Genomic DNA, 18,328 nt, shown 5'->3' on the forward strand with positions numbered 1-18,328 from the left:
AATAGCACCTCCGCTTTAGGATCGGGCCGGATGAAGTACAAGCCCCCCGGGAACTGTGCACTGCTGGCCAAAACTTTAGCCATATCGCCGTCTAGTCGCAGTCACCGTGCAGCAATGTAATGCACATAATCAAAACGAATGAACCAAATATTATTATACCTACCGGCGCTACCACCTCATACAGTAACTCGGTGCGTAATAATATTATTCAAACCGATACGAGATGGTAGGAGAATTAAATTCCAAAATATCAAAGGACAATCAGAACTTGGGTAACTTTGAAATAGCTGCAGGGATGACAAATATAAAATAGGTACCCAATGTTAAGCTGCAAACCAAATTAAAATTATTTTCATTTCGATTTCTAAACGGATTTGACAGTATATCTAGTGATTTCAGGTTTAGGTTTTTTCACAACCTCATTAAGCAAACTACCCACCACGTGGGATGCCAACAGATATAGTGGGTACTTCCTACTTATACAAATTCAATAATAATACCACGTAGGTTATTATAATATTAAAAAATATTAGTTTTAAGGTAAAATTAAACACTTATTGGGTAGAATTATCGAAAGACAAATTTTAAAGCGTAAATAAATAATTAAATAGATAGACTAAACTAATATAATTTTGATCAATAATATTTTTGATATAATTATGGTATAGTTTGTATGTCTAAGGTGATATTATTATGATCTCATTAACTTTGTTTAAATCACTTTTTACTAGAATATTGTATAACTAATTATTACTAAACATCGATATAGTTACTTATACTATAATAGTTGATGATGTATTATAATACATTGTCTTATATTGCGGGAAATGAAATAGTTAATGGTCAATTATTAATACTATCTATATTTAGTTCATCACATATTCAATATCTAGCATATTATATCAGTTTTTTCGATTTGTTTTTTACAGCATTACAATATTTTAAGTATGATAGAAACTGCATATAGGTAATTAATACGCACTTAACAGATATTTTCCGGTGATGATGATGTCCTATGAATCTATGGTTTCCTCCTATCACTGTAGGTTTAGTTTATCCACGTCTAACTATCAAACAGATATAACATATAACTTCTACACCGTTGGACATTTCCCGGAAACATTATTAGATTTATACATTGGACATAATATTGCTACAACAAACCGTTATTGTATCATGTGAAACGTATAATATTATTATACAACGGTGAAGTTGTTTATAGATTGGTGTTGCAGGATAGGTTTTTCTTATTTTATTTATACGCTAGTGCGGGAACGAATTGTATATTATTTATAAAATTGTTTGATTTATTTTTTGAAATTTAGAACGCTCTAATGCCATAAAAACGTCTAATATTGCGTAATAAATATAAATAACAATAAAAGTTTAATTTTACCGGTGATGAATAATGATAAACGCGTGTAAACTAAAAAAATAAATAAAAAATAAATAGTGTTACGGCGAAATCGTAGGTACCTCCTATATACACATATAGTTATACCTACAATATAATAATATGGCCGTATTAGTGAATACAATCTGAACGCGTGCATTATCGAAGACAGATTACACCGCGCCAACGGTCGTACCCTAAGTATAATATATACTGACATCGGTACCTACACTGCAGTAGCTGATGGCGAACATACCTCTATACACGTTATATGCATATAATATATATAGTAACGACGGTCGACGAGGATCCCTCATTGATATTGATTGCGGCGCTCGCGGAGTTCGTCTCGGGCCGTGCACCTATATACATTTATATTTATCTCGCGTATAAGTTTCGCGTTTCTCCCTCGCCCCGCCGACACACGGCAGCATTATAGTCGGCTTAAGATTGCAAATTGTATATTTATCGTTTTTACGGCCATTTTGAATTTGACGCATACAAATACCTTTGCACGCTCGACGCCCGTATCGCGAGACTGGCTGCCGCACGTCCCGGGAAATTGGAAAATATCGCCCCCCCGGACCGTTTATACAGACTCATTCGGATGCGCGGCGTGCCAAGTTGTTTATTAATATATATTGTCCGGCCGCCCGTGTGTGTGTGTGTACGTCCGCATCCGGTCGCGGTGCAGCGGCAGTGGAGAGGGTGTGAGAGAGAGAGGAAATCCCGAGATCGGCTCTCGCCGCCGTCGAGGTATATATTATTATGTACATAATATATATATATATATATATTAAATGTTAAATGTTTATACATATATTATATATACAGTACATAGTTTATATTATATAATATATTAATGTGCGCCCGTGTGTACCGCGCCCGGACGGCTGCGGGACGCTGTGGCCACCCCGCGAAGACGCATGGCCCGTACGTGACCGGATCCGGACAAAGTCATAACGTCATTAACGTCGCGCGCGCGGCTTGTGCGAAATTACGTCTAGCAGAGGCGAGCGTCATGTCGCCGTTCTCCTTCCGCCACACGTATAGTCGCGCCCAGGTCGTACGTCCAGCTGAACCGTTAACCGGACACGACGACTGTGGATAATAATATATTAGATTTCGTTCGGAAACGTCGTCTCACCACTCTGCATGCCTATAAAATTGATATCCCCGAGAGAATACATAGTAATCGGCCAAATTTGGTTTTTGAATACCTACTGTGTTATCTATATAGAAATATAGGTTAGTAGGTAGTCAATATCTACCATGTATGATAGTATACACTACTATATTATTTTTAAGCACCTACGTCGTCTATTTGTTCAATAATCGGTTTAGAGTAATATTATATCTATAAGTGACTCAGTAAGTCTGTGACACAAAAATAATATATAATATGATGGTATTAATTATTTGAAAAACACAGTTATTATTATATATACTTAGTATGTATAGTTTATTATGCTAATAACATACGTAGAGGTGTACGTATGTCCAAATGCCCTCAATTGTATCACATCAAATAAAAATATAATAACACGTTTTCTTAGCTTACATAATAATACAATATATTTATGAATACGCAATAAACATACATTATAATATATTATATTAACAGATTTACTCAAGAGGGGTTTAATTTGGGGTGGGGGGGCATGAAGGGGGCAAAAGTACAAAAAGTACATACATTTGCTACAAAATAGGATAAACACAGTGTAAAACAAAAAGAAACAATAGCGATTTGAGGGGGGATTCCCCCTTCCCCCTCCCTGGCTCCACCACTGTTAAAGAAACTGATTTAAAACCATATGCGTTTACTTAAAATATAAATAGGTTTTTCGATTAAACAAAAGTCATATTTCGTGGTTTGGCACAGCGCTTTGGCTGCTACCTGCAGTCATATTCGCAGTCTACTGTTAATAGTATTATATTAATATTATAATTATAAATTAAAATACATCATAGAGTTTAAATTTTACGAAAACTTTTTTTCTGTAGATTTTTTGACTCTTAAACGTCCACCTTTGATTCGAATACGTCGGCATACGAACGGTCATTCGGAGCGTTATATTATAATTTGAGCGACTTCGCTTCATAGGCTCCCCTATCAAAATTCTGAAGCTCCCAAGTCCTAACAATTTAACGTTTGATGAACATTATTATTTTATAACTTGTAGTATTGGATCTGTTGGTTATTACTTATTATAGTTAAACTAATTGGATTAAATTTTGATTATTTTTGAAGTGATTCATTTTTAGCTTCAGCCTGTCCAGTTTTGTAAGAGGAATAAAAACATTTTAGGTCTAGAAAAATTGTAGAGGCAAATTTTATTTTACCTAGGTTCCGTATTCAAACACATTAACAAATTTAAGTTAATAATATTTTAACTGTTTATACGCTGTTCTATATAAAAATATACTTAATTTTTGATTTTTTAACCGTCATTTATATGTCTTATTATGTGCATAATAAATTGTTATTCATTGCACAGTACGTAAATACCTAATATTATTAATTGTGATTTATGATTGATGATATAAAGCGGGAATAAACAGATTCAAAAGATTGGTAAAGTATTCAGTATTCTTATTACTATAATACGTTGATGATAGATTTTATCAAGGGAATTTGGTTGTTTTTTTTTAAATGTAAGGCCTACTACAATTATATATCCAACCAAACGACGTTCTGAGCATTTTGTCGTCGGTACTCGCGGTACATAACAATATGACGTGTGGCACACTGATATACCTACATGTACCTGCTGGTACCAACATGTACCCGGTACCTAAATGTGTTTGTGCACCTATCGGTTGGTATTATATACACGAAAACGCATCGTTTCATCACCTTGTGCTGGCGGTTCGGCTGGAAACCAGAGATGCCTCAAACGTGGCGATCGCGTCGGGTCCCGTTTATGCCGCAGCTATAGTACGATTAGTATACGCGCGAATACAACATGATATAGGTGAGTTTACACAATAGTATAATAATAATAATGTATACACGTGCATTGTGTATAATGTGTGTACACATATATGTATATATATATATTATTATAAATGTCCATGCACGCGCGTGTGCAGTCGCGGTCGTTTATTTAAATTTAACGACGACCGGTAGCGATCGTATTTCGTCCTTCTTCTTCCACCCAGACAAGGTAATCGATTTCTTCTTTAAAGAACGTGCGCCCGCCCGGACAAATTATTGCGGCCGGCCGATAGTCATTCAATTACGTACTATATACAACACGACTATAATAATATTGTAATGATACGATGCGGACAAGACGTTATATATGTTTATATTCACGTGCCAACGCAGCCGCCGCGACGATTTATTTTACGACTTTTCTCGGTCATTATTATTATTCCTCTCTTCTTATCACAATCGCTGTTGTTATTATACCAATATAACCCATTTCGTTTCCACGCCGCCTGACGTTTTATGTAACTTCAAAACATTTGCGCGTGCTTCTTATTACACCGCACGCGCGCATTTAAAAACGGCTTCCTTATGGTGCCGAGACCTGGCTACATCTGTGTTGTAAACGTCAGTTACTGGACAATTGGTAATGTAATTATACACACCACACAGAAACGTTTATACTGTGTTTATAGCTTTTAATGGACACCTACGACATACCCCTGATGTCAAAATTGTGCGAACATTTATTACACATTTTATACAATTCAAACATTCGGACGTCACACGACACGAATTGTTTTTGACTCGTTGAAATATTGTCTGCAAATTATATTTTAATGGCGATGATTATTAATTTCGTATACTTAAACAAAACAAAGTAATACCGTGACTTCTATATACCATTATTTTTACGCTTTAAACAAAACTTTAATTATTACTTTAACTTTGAAGAGAATAAGAGATTAAATGATTTATCGGACTAAAAATGTTATAGTATTTTAATAATTATTGTTTTGAACGTTCATTAGTTGGTTAGTACTTAGTAAGCATATAACTATTAAAACCCTGGACATTCGCTATACTATAATAGAAAATTTCGAGTGAACCTCGTCGTGGAGACTGATCACTGCAACAGTGATCATATTGAATTTAAAAAATATACTACGGTATAAAATAAAACATAAGAATTAAAAAAGTTAAGTAAAGATTATAATATATTTTTTAAATAATGTCATTAATAGAATATAAGATTATAAATATCGGGTAAAATATTTCGATTATTAATTTTTTAATTACAACAAAACCAAAATTTGTTTTATTTTACTGATTATTTTTAATAGTAATTAGGGAGCGCGTAAAACCTGGAATATAAAATTCTGGACGGTACAGTAATTAATAATTATAATTCAATACATGAGAACAGTTAATTGTTAATATTTATTCAATTTAAATAACTAATCTATTTTGATACCAGAAACCACGCACACAATGTTGAAACATTTTGTCTGGTAAACACAAAATTAAAACGCACATCTATCAATCATCGTAAAACCAATACGACATATTCTTCGTTACGCTCAGTAGAATCTAAAACTATGAGGAGAAAAAAATATTTTTAACACTAAATCCATATAGTCATTTCAAGACAAACGTGTACGATGCATCAAGGTATATTGTACATCAAGTGGAGTTTTGAATCAATTTCGTGCCATCTATATAATGATAATAATGCAATAATAATAGTCGAGTAATTGTATTATATTAAGTACTATGATTATATAATACTACATTAATGTAAAAAAAAACGGTTATAATAATATTGTACATCGTATCAAGGATCATCATGACGAAATCGGTGAAATACCTACAATTATATTGCGATTAGAACGCTTATACGAGCTGCAAACAATATCATAATATTAATTCAGATTTGGTTATTTTCAGTACTTGAATAAACAATAAAGAATTATATTTAACCGTTGTAATTTAATATTAGCTATAAGTGTTCTAACTGTATGTATTGATTATTCAATTCTTGTCCACTTTTCTTATTTATAATTAAATTGTTCATAATAGTATGTTTTATAACTCTCTACCACCACCACCACGAACAATGTGCTTAAAGGTGGTAGATATTATTTGTTAAAAAAAAAAAAAAAATGTTACAATACAAACAATATTATATAGGTATAATGTACGTGCATTAATAATAATATATTAGGCATGCTATACAATTGTATAATATGTACATATTTTATACGAGTCGATGGTGGCGTCTGCAGCGATGGCTCTGCGGCGTACCGCGTGCAATTTAAAAAACCACCGTCGTCGGGGCGGTCTTAAATGATTCACGGAAATTCGACACGAAATATATGTGCAATATAATAAATATCCGATTATGCGCTGCGTGCAGAGAGTCGAACAAGAGCCGAAAATTACACCGAACTCGCTGCGTGCTGTAAATAATATTATATATTACCTATATACATATATATTATTATTATTATATATTATATACACCGGTCGTCGGCTCGCGGGGAAAACGTAATAAAAACGGTATATACACGAGGGGGTTATCCCGTCTTTTGAGCGGGGCGAGGGCGCGCGCGTTCGCATCTTCGCGTCTTTAGAAGACCTTTTTTTTTTTTTTTAAACGGTTTCCGAACGCTTTTCAAATGTCCTCATAAACTTACGAATTCCGAGAGCGCGCGCACGCGGCGGTTCCATATATATATATATACACGCCGGAACAACGATGATTTATACAGGACGTATCCAACATTATCGGATCTTCCATCCGATATTGTGTGAAGCGGCAATAAAAGCGGTTTATCAGCCCGCCGCCGCCCTCCGACTCGTCGTCGGCTCACGCCTCTCAGCCTCCCCCTCCCCCCCAAAAAACGACTGTTCCGTCTCGAACGCATGGGGCTCAAAACGTGTGCGGGGTCCGAGATGAATAATTCAAAATACTATTTCGTCGCAACGCTGCCGTATATATTATTATATATATATATAATAATAATAATGCGAAACGAACGAGTTTGGTGGAGATTTAATGAAAATGCCATTATTATACGTATATAGGCGGTACCTCATATTATATATATATGATATATATGTATAATGTATAGTATTATATATGTATTTAAACCGAAATAAGCAGCGGACCCGAAGACCTTATATACCCGTCGGCTTATACTCGAATTTCATTGGCATCGTTTTGACGGTAATGAAAAATATTATGTATCGGAAAAACCTCCATTGCAGCACATAAGTATATTATACACCTACTCGTAGATAACTGAAATAGTCGTATATTATTCGTTCTTCGCTGACCCACCCACCCGAGCACTGGACCACCACGCTCTAGTGCTTTGCCCTATAATAGACTAAAGTAAAAAAGTTTTTTCATACTATTATAATAAAGTTGTATACACAATATAATATATTATATACGATACGACGATACGTAATTGATTGTTACTATATTTTATACGTCTTGTTTCGTAAGTTTTTTTGATTTTGTGTTCATTCATTATATTTTTGTTATTTTACAGGAATTTTATGGGAAGACTTTGCGCTGCCGACGTTTGAAATTCGATTCAATGCGATATTTCTATCATCATTCAACCGTTTTCAGGATCAGACACAATAACACTGATGAAATTACTTCATTATAATAAAATATACATTCATTATGTATATTTAGATACGTTTTCTCACGTCGTCTCACGCATTTATATATATATAGTGTAAGTATAATATAGTCCGTAATCCCCCTTTGCAACGCCTCCCAAACGAACCACCGCTATTTGCGGTCGTTGAAAATTACACGTTGAAGAGTATATAATATATATATATATGCATATTATTATTATTAAGTTGGCGAAAAACGCTCACCCCAATTCCGATTCCACCCCCTACCCTCTGCGGGGCACTAATTTCTGAGACAATACTTAATAACTATAGTAATTATTCTTATTGCACTTTATAAAAACGTCAGAGGGGCGAGAGACGCCTATATAAATGTCTTAGCGACTTAACGAATTGTTTTTCGCAGGGCGAACGCGTTATAAAACGCAGGTGCCTCTTTGGCGCTATAATTTTATAAGCTTGTCGGAAATACAATTGTAATCGTACAAGTGTTTTAAAACTGTATGATATAATAGGACATTCTATCGCCGCTGCCATGCAGACGAAATTTTAATATTATTCATATTATACGAAATTGTGACGTCCACTGCGCAGTATAACATATATATTTTTATTATTCGGTGAGTTCTTGTGCAAACACGTGAAAACCAGTAACCGGAAAACGACGACATTATTTCGAAATTCTTTGTACACATTTAATATATTATAATATTATTATTATACTTCTGCTATTATATCGTCTCGAAACGTATAGATTGTCACTGCGTCGAATTATTCCAACGGATTAGCTCGAGTATGATTTATCTATGTGGTTTTTTCTCGAATTATTTTCATATTTATCGACTATATATATGCACACAATATACGAGGGTCAATGGTTTCGATCGCGAGTCCGCCGTCCTGTCACGATACCTCGTTAACATCTAGTCCCGCAATTTGGAATGCGGTACGATAATATATTACCTATATTATATTATTATAATATATTGTGATGATACTCGAAATATAATTATTATTAAACCTATATACCAATGTTGTCCGGCAGTTGGGAATTATAAATAATAATAATATATAAAATGATCTTAGTCAGAATATAACTTGTCTCGACTGTAGTTGTTGTAAGTACAGTTTAGCTTACAAATATACAAATATGTCTATGCGTAACTATATAGACATATTTTATTATCCCGCGGAGATCTGAAATGTTTATTTTTCTAGTCATTCATCTAAACATTTTGGGAGTTTAACGGAAGTTGTCGGGATGTTCGGACCGTGTAACTATACATACAAAATTGCACAAGCCGAACGAGCATCATAGTATTATTATCGATCGATATCATTCGTCAACGTTGTATAATATATTATTATACTTAATATAATTTGAATTAAAAACATGCACGACGCGTACAACACGCCGTTTGAATGATTTAAAATAATAACATAATATATTATTAATGTTGATATTTTACGCCATATAATCTACATAATATTGTTGTATAACCGACGTACGCGCGTTCATAAGTCATGAGCTTTGGCTACGACACGCACATAAATAAATATTCAAATCAAAAACCGTAATTTATGAGATTATGTATTATATACACTAATGCGCACACACATACACGTAGTTGATACAACGGGCCAAAGTTTACAATAAATATAATATATTACAAGTATAATCAAGTACGGCATAAAATGCACGTTCATATTATAATGAAATTTGTACGTACCTAGTAATTATTCGTGCGTGTGTATAATTATTATAATATATTACTATGTGTAGTAAGTTGTGAGTAAGTAGCGGTATTGTTAGGTAGGTACTATCCACGTGAAAAAAATCGAATCAACGCCGTTTTTGTTTTTGTGAATTCTAAATAGATCAACGTGGCCGGATTTACGCCTAGGCCGGCAAATTTTGTAAGAAATTGAAAAAAAGTGTTATAATAGATAGCATTTAAAATTAAAAATGTATTATTGTTTATTTATTAGAATTTATAATTACTTGTTTTGTTTATAATTACTATTGACCTAATTTCTTTATAACGAAATAAATGTATTAGTAATAAATACAAATTTTTTTTTCTTGGGGTAGGGGTGGCATATTTAAAAGAGCCTAGGGCGGCACCTGTTCTAAATCCGGCACTGCAGATCAGACTTTCCGTATACAATATCAAAGGTCGACGGAACAATAATATAACGTTATACGAACGACCTGGATCTCGACGGTTGTTTTTCCGTTTTCTTTTTAACGTGTCGTAAGCCGCGACCGGACGAACATCAAACGCCGCTCGCGCGGTAGGTACAGGTATACCTAGGTATACTTATCGGTCACGCACATCACACACCGCCGTCTATATATCGTCTAATTGCCATTAACGTGTGAACCGGCTGTTCAAAACATCGAAACGGTCACGACGGCTACATCGGCCGCGGAGGCCCCACGCACTCGGGTACACCTCCGATGGACGATATAGTTACCACCGTCTCTGAATCGAAAAACACCATATTATCGTATAATGTGCATACTAATATACCTCCATATAATTATGTGCGTGTGTGTGTGTAAAGTGTACAGTGTACACGTATCGCGAAGTCGATTAAAAATGAGTAAAATGTAAGCGATCGGCGGCGGCGACGGTTGAAACGAAAGACATCAACTATATTATTATAATATCATATTATTATGTTGTTCAAGATCATTAATAACGCGTGTGTGTTTTATGCGTTTTATACGAATCAACAATACCTGATAACAATAGGTAGTACCTAGGTAATAGCTATATAATATGAATGTAGATTGTGGGTTCTATACCGCAGCTAAAACGGTATTAAATATTATGATTTTATGAAATAGTATAATACGATGGAATCGACGTTCTAACAAATCCTTAAAATTCGGAATCTCTCTTTTGCTCTCTCTATATATAATAATATGATATAATATAAATATCAAGTTGCTTCCAGGAAACGATAAATAATCTACGGTATTGATAGCCATAAAATATTATATTGGTATGATAATAATTTGCGTATTTTATTCGACACTGGCTGCAAGCGAATAAAATACACTAATTAATAAATGTTTGCATATTACTCGAAGACGTGAACATCCGCAGAGTGGATGAAAAAAAATATAAGCTAACAAATTATTCAGAAACGTTGGATGATTGCCCAATAAAACGAATTAACGTAGGTTTTGTTTAATTATTTATATTAATTCATAATGATAAAATATATTTAATATAATGTTCATATCGCACGTATACATGCTATTATACACGGATAATAATAATAATTATTATTATATTTTATGTGCTCACGTTTTTTTTCTCGAATATTTAAAATCGTAATTACTATAGGTATCTATCGATGTTTTCGTTTTCAATTTTTACACCTGTTTATTGCTCGACAGTAATTAATATTATTATCACATTTAAAACAAATACCTACAGTTTATACGAATATTATTGGAACTATATTACAAAAATTATGATGTATCGTGTTTGGAATAAGTGAGTTCCACGAATCGGTACTGTATAATTCTTACAAGTGTTATACGATTGTAATATTCAAAAGTTATCGACAGACCACAGACTAAATTTAAAACCACGATTTTTTGAAAGTATATAGTAGGTATAGCAGTATAGGTATTATTATTGTAAAGGTATATACTTAACTAACGTAATATATACGTTATATGTATTATTATAGCCATAACAACTCATTATTTCAGTAGTAGGTAAACGGCAAACGCCATATTAAATTAATATAACCACGAGATACAATATCATGTTATTTATGATGATGAAATCGTTAATAACGTATAGGCACTATTATTCTCGTAACAGATATTATTACTATTAAAATATATGTGTGTGACGTGTTCATAATAATATTAATACCAATAATACCCACAGCTATACATCATCGATTATAAATGTGTTTATAATAATCAGTGTGATATATCCATATTATAATAGGGGTATATTGATTCAAGTCGTATAATAATGCACTACTACCCACCTACAATATTAAAATATTCCACTACAATCGTAAACGCGAATGTGTAAAAGCCCAAAACGTTTCGCATAAAATTAATAAAAGTTTTCGCGTAACGGCGGCGATGCTCGACGATGAACGGTTTCGATTCGCATACTCGTGATGGCGAACAGCACCGCAGAAAACGATATTTTTATTACACGACATAATAATATATAAGCGATGTTCGCGGGGCGTTATTACATATGTGTTTTGTTAAAGTGTGTTTTTATATTTTATTTTCTCGTATTATTATTTTTTAAATCGAAGAAAGCCTCCCACCACCTATACTCCTTAAACGGTCCATTAAGGCAGCTCTCGACGCGCGTCTTATCGTTGCGAGTTTCGCGTTATCGTCGCGTCGTTCCGTTTCGAGTATGTATTATTATTATTATTATGAATGAACGGTTTTATCTATACAGCAGCCTTCCTCGCAGCGATTCTTTCCCGTAAACTGCGCCGCGGTACACATGCGCTCGTAGGCTTATAATAATATTATACGCAGAATATAATATATTATTATTATACGTGTACATTTATATATTATATAAATATAATATACATATATATACCTAATATATTATATAGATATATATGAGGTATAATAATACCTATGTGTGTGTATCTTAAGTGTTCATCTATGTGTAATATTTATTTGACTCGATTAGCGAACCGTGTAAACAGGTTTAAATTCAGCGCGAACAATGAACGGAGTAGAGAGAGAGTCATGTGGTATAACACAACACTCGATCGTCGTTTGGAACCGCATAATGCGTGCGTATGTGCAATAATTCATGCGTTTGTGATTCGATAGAGCACGCGCGCACAATGGGAAAAGTTCTTCTCCCGTTCTCGCCCGGTTTTTTCGCGTCTCGCGACGACGATATTCCACCGCGAAAACCTGTAGTCGTCGACTACAAGATATCATTATAATATATTGTGCACATCGATTATGGGCATATTTTATTGTTATGAACACATATTATTACACTTGTGATATCGTGTGACGTGCTATTCTATAGGGTGTGTGATAATAAAACTCGAGTATCGCACGACACGTTATTGTAAGGTGTATACTGCCCAAACTGTTTTTACGAAATTTCATTAGGTTTGATAATGGATAATCGTTTCGTCATACTGTCATAGTGTATGCCTCTTTAATATTTTGTTCTATGTCGTATTTATGCATAGTATTTATAATATTACTGTTCACGATATTGTATACATCTGCACCTTACGTTTTTTTTAACGTTCCTTCGAGTTTTTGTACGCTGCACACGTTTATTTGGCCATGCAGACATGATGATGTATGGGAATATCATACATCATACATTACAATATTGGCTTGACATATCCACCCTTTAGTATGTGCATATCAATTTTTCATTATGTGCAGCTTCACATAAGACAATCTTATATTCCTACGGAGAATTCGTTATTTATCGATTTATATTATATTTTTAACGTCTGCACCGTATCATCCGAATACTGGCCATAGAGCTTTCGCATATACCTAGATACCAATGCGTTCTCGTCTACAATCGGTACATCGATGCTGGTCAGGTCGCGTCCGTCACTTTTGCAGCGTGTTTTTTTCGTGGCTATATCCAGAGTCAGTCCCGCGTAGTGGACGCCAGTGGCGAACGACTGCCAGACCTTGCGTTGGATGGCGTCACGCGAGGAGCCTCGTGCAAATTTCCCCAGAGACGCGCTCCAGAGTCGTCCCGCCCCGCCCTATATCTCGTCGGTCGCGAGGCGATTGAGGGGTGGGGACGAAATTGAAGCAGGGCGGAATAAAAGTATAACCGTATAATATAATCTGTGTATATATTATACGCAGGGAAAACATATACATCGATGGGCAGGGTAAGGGTTTTCCACAGCGAAGCTCGACGCGAGGACAACATGGCGTCGATGGCAGCAGCAGCAGCAAGGTACACCCACAGAAGCACTCTGTACATACATATTCATATATATATATTTGTCTTGCCGTATTTATATAGACATTCGGTTTTGCAGCGCCGCTGTTGCCCACGACACCGTCCTCGGCGTCAACGTCGTCCTTGCCGCGGTGCAGGCGTTACGCACATACTTTTATACCCCACTGCACCCCTGCATCGGCGGTGGGTCGAAAGCTACGCATATATATGATATATTTATATGACATATGTGTGTGTGTGTGTGTGTGTGTGTGTGTGTGTAAGTGTAAGTGTATACGGCCGCAAACTTATAATTAACGTTATTACAAATTCAGTTTTGAAAACTCCGCCGCCTCTTCTTCACGTTGTCGTCACCGTCGTCGCGCTGCAGCGTGCAATAAAGCGCGCACAGAGAATCGATGGCAGCGGCGTCGGTGGCGGCGCGCGGGCGAGAGGGTTCGAGCATAAAACAAAAACGGTCCAGCGCCCAGATTAATATGTAATAATTCACATCTGTTATTTTTGTATAATAATTCTTCCCTCGCCTTCTTCGCCGCCGCCGCCGCCGCCGCCTCCGTTGTTTTTCTTTATTGCCCTTTTATACATACACATATATATTATTTATGTGTGTGTGTGTGTGTACATAAGCCGTGAATCTTCGCCGCCGGCACCGTCTAATTTTCCCCGAGCTTTCCATACAGATGCGACCCGGCCACTACTGGTGGTGCGAGCGTATATAGCTGCTTGTGCTGGTGCTGGTGCTGGTGCTGCTGCTGTAGCTGTGGGGTGGGGCCGACGTGATTTGTTGCCGTCCGAGCTGACGATGCATACGGCCTGGAGGCAACTCCGCCGCCGCCGCCGCCGTTTTTCATATTTTATCCTTTCTTTATTTTTCGTTTTATTATTACACACAGATTCTACGACGAGCGCAAGCAAAACATAAATATATATTATAATACATACGTATTTATGTATAATGTATATATGTATGTTATACAGCGTGCTCGATCTATACATAATAATATTTTTGCGCAACCGACTCGGTGTACTGCACGTATACGTCTTATATATATATTATTTATTTTATATGACGTTGAGCATTCCATCCGCTTCCGAGTCCCCGACCTATATCCGACGACTACGCGTATATTATACATTATATATTATTACTGTTATTATTGTATCCTTCCGCGATACTTCTCGCACAGACAATACATATAACTTATATTATGCTATATTTATATGCATTGTGTTCCGTGGTTAATCGCAAACCGAAATAAATGTGCGGTTAATGTGATGTTATACATATTATACGAGTTCCTACATTTTTATTCGTATTCAATAAACCATTACCATGTTTACCGCACGTTTTCCCATACAGAGCTAACGTTTAAACGAGAAACCGCAAAGGATTCACAATAGTATCGCCGTATCAACGGAGTCCGCGCAATGTTTTTGTAGTATAAGATGTTCACATTATATGGGGCGAGATTAGATGTTAAATCAATATATAATACAAGTGCGTATATATTTTTATCCATGGCGTAACATATAATATATTTAGTATACACTTCATGCAGCTGGTAAACTGTGGTCTGTTGTTGTCTGGCACTCTCGCGCGACAAAGGCAATTGAAAACTCGAAAACGTTTACCACCGCCGTCGGCGTTCTCTTTCGGCTATAAACTAATTAAAAAAAAAACAACGTGACTCATTTGTAGAGAAATTCGCGAAATAAATGAGTTCCACCTGTTTTTATTTCATTTTTTATTACTAACCCTACACCAGCCACCCGCCACCCCATTTTTCGAGGCTCAGGCGGCGGGCTGCACTGCAGACCTGCGTAATTTATGTAAAAAGGTATTCCCGCAATTTAGTTTTTAAACGTCCATTCTTCATTTTCAAGCCATATTTAAATAAAAATAAAAATACCCGAGCAGCATATTCATGCAGCCACGTTTTCCGCGTGCCACGCGCGTATACACTTTTCCCCCGTCCGCGGCGGCCCCGTCCCTCGTTCCCCGTGCGCGCGTGACGCACCGACCGCCGCCGCCGTCCTTTCTTTTTCTCATTTTTTCCCCATCCTTTTTTTTTTTTTTTTAATTTATGTCCCTGACATTTGTACGGGAATACCGTATTACGGGACCAGCGAACCGATAAATTCGTTCTGCGCGCACCGGCGCTTTTTTCGCCACCGCCACCGCCCGCCGCCACCGATACCGCCGTGTCCCCTCGCGTTATCTGTCTTCTGCCGTGTAGTATAATAGTAGTAGTAGTAGTAGTAGTAGTAGTAGTGGCGGCGGCGGCAGTAATACTTATCTCTGTGCCGCGGAGAAACGAGCGCGAGCTCGTCGTACCCCCTCCCGCCCCAGAGTTGTGGCCGACAGACGGTGGTGGGGGAGGGCTGAAAAAAGGGAGTGCACGCCGCACAAATATAACAACGGGGCGCGACGTGCTCGGGTGCAAATCCCGATGGTGTATCTGTTTGTGCGTGTGTGTGTGTGTGTTTTTTTCGCCGACGCGATAAATCACCGCGTAAAATAAACATATATAAAGGCGTAAAGCCAAAAGGAAATATTTGTTTAAAATTTGTTTTGCGCTGCCAGGCGGGCTGCAGCAGGTATATACCCATATATACATATTATCCGCATCTACGCACCCCCCTCACCCCGTGCGTAACAGTCGCATCGCCGGCGAATCCCGCAGTCTCATACTCTCGCTCTTATTTTTTTGCCCCCCCCCCCTCCCCCCCCGTAAAATATAAAATATTACATGTACCGCGAGTAAGTGCGCGTAATATATATAATATCATAGTATAATATGTATTTTTATTATTATTATCATTGTTACGTATATATTAATATCTAGGTTTACATTTCCGCGGCGTGGTTTCAATTTTTGCTAAAACCGCGGAATTATACTAGCTGTTATACTGCTGCATCGAACATTATATTGCCTAATTTACCGCGAGCGATCCGAATTATTATTGGACCTACGACAAAAAAAAATTATCGTTTCCTTAACCCTATTTCCCGCGGACCGCATGTATAGGTGTATGGGCGCTGAACCACGCCGATAACTTCGCGTTATCCATTGCGGTCGCAAAATATAGCTGGGTCACGAGGAAGGTAAAAAAATAATCGTCCAGATATATTATTACTTAACAAACTAAAGATGGCGTAGTATACTATAAAGTTGTTATAGTGTATACACCCAAAACGATAATATTCGACACTTTTATATCGATATGTCTACCTACCATTTTGCTCTTGACATTATATGGACGATATTTAAAATTATTTAATATCGTTATTCTCTACATTCGATCCGCGGCTGACATTTTAAACCATATAGTAGTTTATAAACGCGTGCATTTTTATCACCTTGACACTGAACTTATTTACAACGTGTGTATCTTAAGAATAATTCGTCGACCCATTAAAATTTGCTTATAGTTATGGAATTTCAGTGGGCTGAGTTTGCGCACAAGGTCGTATATTTTAGAATAGTACTCCGCGCAAACATTTATTTTCGAAAACTATAATTATTCGCTATCTATATTGAACAATGTTCGGTGGAAAATATTCCTATAGCTACACGTGGACTTGCACGTCGAAAATACAAAACATAATTTTGTATAAAGAACCTGGTGATATTTGATATAGAAAACGTGTTGACGTTAGGTATATAACGCGTATTACGGAAAATGTTTGCTATCGGTAAATATTTTTTATTAAATATTTACGGCTAGTAAATTACCAACAGTCACCATAAATTATAACGTTAATATAGGGAGTGTATTATTTTTAATACCAAATTTATCATAAATAATTACCAGGTGCGCTCTTTACATTGTATATGGAAGGTGTTAAAAACGAGTATAACCTATATCCATCGATTCCGTACTAAATTAAAACTTAGGGTAAACAATATTCGACGTTATAATATAATAAAATATATACTATACGTTTATGGTAACATATGTACCATGTACATGTACTTATAGTACAAACAGACTACCGTCTCTTAATAGATGTTTATATACAAAATTTATTAGGTATATATTTTAACTTTTATTTAAAAATATACATTGTATTTTAATAAAGACATCTACTAAAAATGTTAATTTAAATTATCAGTTATTGTAAGTTACTTATATATTTAAAAAAATGCCTATTGCAGGTTACATATTTTAACATTGCTACTTACAATATTATTTAACAACCACTGATTTAAATAAATTACATAGATATATACAAGTATATACAACCATATATCCATATATTTGAATTGCTAATTTTTTTTATTTGTGTTTGGTTTTTTTTTAAATTTGTCTTATTTATATTATTCTAATATCAACATAGTAGGGTACTATTTTAAGTAGGTACTT

The 18,328-nt window shown here is 35.7% G+C and overlaps 1 protein-coding gene and 1 long non-coding RNA gene across 3 annotated transcripts in view; one reads left to right on the forward strand and one right to left on the reverse strand.

The window, feature by feature from the left end:
* Window positions 1-18,328, forward strand: part of LOC132938232 (uncharacterized) — a 134,348-nt gene that overhangs the window by 106,380 nt on the left and 9,640 nt on the right. The window contains exon 2 of the long non-coding RNA XR_009663893.1: window positions 7,886-8,080. This is a non-coding gene — a long non-coding RNA (uncharacterized LOC132938232). The remainder of the gene's footprint in view (window positions 1-7,885; window positions 8,081-18,328) is intronic.
* LOC132938228 (homeotic protein ultrabithorax-like) overlaps window positions 1-18,328 on the reverse strand; it is a 269,260-nt gene that overhangs the window by 6,733 nt on the left and 244,199 nt on the right. The window lies entirely within an intron of this gene.

Source organism: Metopolophium dirhodum, chromosome 2 (assembly GCF_019925205.1).
Source record: "Metopolophium dirhodum isolate CAU chromosome 2, ASM1992520v1, whole genome shotgun sequence".
NCBI lineage: Eukaryota > Metazoa > Arthropoda > Insecta > Hemiptera > Aphididae > Metopolophium > Metopolophium dirhodum.